General features: G+C 42.9%; 1 non-coding gene across 1 annotated transcript; it reads right to left on the bottom strand.

Moving 5' to 3' along the window:
* Window positions 1–1,043: 1,043 nt before the first annotated feature.
* trnal-caa (transfer RNA leucine (anticodon CAA)) lies at window positions 1,044–1,155 on the bottom strand. The gene is made up of 2 exons: window positions 1,118–1,155; window positions 1,044–1,089 (listed from the first exon to the last, which is right to left on the bottom strand). It is a non-coding gene; the product is annotated as a tRNA-Leu (tRNA).
* Between the last annotated feature and the right edge of the window lie 1,524 nt (window positions 1,156–2,679).

Raw genomic sequence — 2,679 nt, 5'->3', positions numbered from 1 at the left:
TGAACCTTTGCTTTCAGTATCTGGTGTGACCCCCTTGTGCAGCAATAACCGCAACTAAACGGTTCCGGTAACTGTTGATCAGTCCTGCACACCGGCTTGGAGGAATTTTAGCCCATTCCTCCGTACAGAACAGCTTCAACTCTGGGATGTTGGTGGGTTTCCTCACATGAACTGCTCGCTTCAGGTCCTTCCACAACATTTCGATTGGATTAAGGTCAGGACTTTGACATGGCTATTCCAAAACATTAGCTTTATTCTTCTTTAATCATCCTTTGGTAGAACGACTTGTGTGCTTAGGGTCGTTGTCTTGCTACATGACCCAGCTTCTCTTGAGATTCAGTTCATGGACAGATGTCCTGACATTTTCCTTTAGAATTTGCTGGCATAATTCAGAATTCATTGTTCCATCAATGATAGCAAGCCATCCTGACCCAGATGCAGCAAAACAGGCCCAAACCATGATACTACCACCACCATGTTTCACAGATGGGATAAGGTTCTTATGCTGGAATGCAGTGTTTTCCTTTCTCCAAACATAACGCTTCTCATTTAAACCAAAAAGTTCTATTTTGGTCTCATCCATCCACAAAACATTTTTCCAATAGCCTTCTGGCTTGTCCATGTGATCTTTAGCAAACTGCAGACAAGCAGCAATATTCTTTTTGGAGAGCAGTGGAAGAAGAAACCTTTGTTTGTCACATGCACACTTCAAGTACAATGAAATTCATCCTCTGTATTTAACCCATCTGAAGCAGTGAACACACACACACAGACCCAGAGCAGTGGGCAGCCACACTAGAGCGCCCGGGGAGCAGTCTGGGTTAGGTGCTCAAGGGCACTTTAGCCCAAGGCCGCCCCACATTAACATAACTACATGTCTTTGGACTGTGGGGGAAACCAGAGCACCCAGAGGAAACACGCAACATGCAAACTCCACACAGAAAGGCCCTTGCTGGCCGCTGGGTTCGAACCCAGAACCTTCTTGCTGTAAGGCGACTGTGCTAATCACTACACCACCGTGCTGCCCCAAAAAAGTATACTCATGCCAGAAGTGGGATTCGAACCCACGCCTCCATTCAGAGACCAGAATCCTCATGCAGTGAGGGAAGGACTAAGCCTTGAGTCTGGCGCCTTAGACCACTCAGCCATCCTGACACTGGCTTTCTTCTTGTAACCCTGCCATGCACATCACTGTTGTTCAGTGTTCTCCTGATGGTGGACTCATGAACATTAACATTAGCCAATGTGAGAGAGGCCTTCAGTTGCTTAGAAGTTACCCTAGGGTCCTTTATGACCTCGCCGACTATTACACGCCTTGCTCTTGGAGTGATCTTTGTTGGTCGACCACTCCTGGGGAGGGTAACAATGGTCTTGAATTTCCTCCATTTGTACACAATCTGTCTGACTGTGGATTGGTGGAGTCCAAACTCTTTAGAGATGGTTTTATAACCTTTTCCAGACTGATGAGCATCAACAACGTTTTTTTTCTGAGGTCCTCAGAAATCTCCTTTGTTTGTGCCATGATACACTTCCACAAACATGTGTTGTGAAGATCAGACTTTGATAGATCCCTGTTCTTTAAATAAAACAGGGTGCCCACTCACACCTGATTGTCACCCCATTGATTGAAAACACTTGACTCTAATTTCACCTTCAAATTAATTGCCAATCCGAGAGGTTCACATACTTTTGCCACTCACAGATATGTAATATTGGATCATTTTCCTCAATAAATGAATGACCAAGTATAATACTTTTGTCTTGTTTGTTTAACTGGGTTCTCTTGATTTACTTTTAGGACTTGTGTGAAAATCTGATGATGTTTTCAGTCATATTTATGCAGAAATATAGAAAATTCTAAAGGGTTCACAAACTTAAGGGCACCACTGTAATTATTGCAAGTACAAGATTAGATTAGATTAGATTAGATTAGATTAGATTAGATTAGATTAGATTAGATTAGATTAGATTAGATTAGAAACTTTATTGTCTGTTCTTCAGTAAAAAAAAATAGAAATTTGTCTTAGACACGACTTCAACAGAAATTAAAAACACACAAACACATTCACACACAGCAACAAATAGTGCAACCTATTTTGTGCTGTTTAGAACAATTATTGCAAAGGGGATGAATGATTTCTTATAGATGTTTTCCGGGCCAGTGGGGTTCTGTATTGTCTGCCAGATGGCAGCAACATGAAGGAGTGGTGCAGGGGGTGGGAAAGGTCTTCAGTGATAAGGGTGGCTTTCCTCATCACTGAGTGCCTCTACAGCTCAGTCAGAGGTAGTTGGGCTGTTCTGGTTATTTTACTGGCCTGATTTATTATGCGGGAGAGTTTTGTTTTGGTGGTAGTAGTGAGGAACTTGAACCAGGTTGAAATATTGTAGATGAGAGTGGATTTAATGAGTGATCTATAAACAAGTGTTAAAATGTCTTTGCTGACATTAAAAGTCCTCAGTTTCCTAAGCAGGTAGAGATGCTGTTGTGCCTTTTTGTAGACAGAGTCAGCATGTTGTGAAAAGGACAGGCAGGTGTCGATCTCTATCCCAAGATACTTAAAAGTCTGTACCTGCTCCACCAGCTGACTGTGGATGCTGAGCGGTTGGAACAAGTGCTCTGGGTTTTTCCCCCTGGACCCACAGCACAGTTCCTTCGTCTTTGAGATGTTCAGCTCTAAT

This window comes from Neoarius graeffei, chromosome 3, assembly GCF_027579695.1.
Source record: "Neoarius graeffei isolate fNeoGra1 chromosome 3, fNeoGra1.pri, whole genome shotgun sequence".
NCBI classification, from domain to species: Eukaryota; Metazoa; Chordata; class Actinopteri; order Siluriformes; family Ariidae; genus Neoarius; species Neoarius graeffei.
This window is presented reverse-complemented; position numbering and strand designations above follow the sequence as displayed.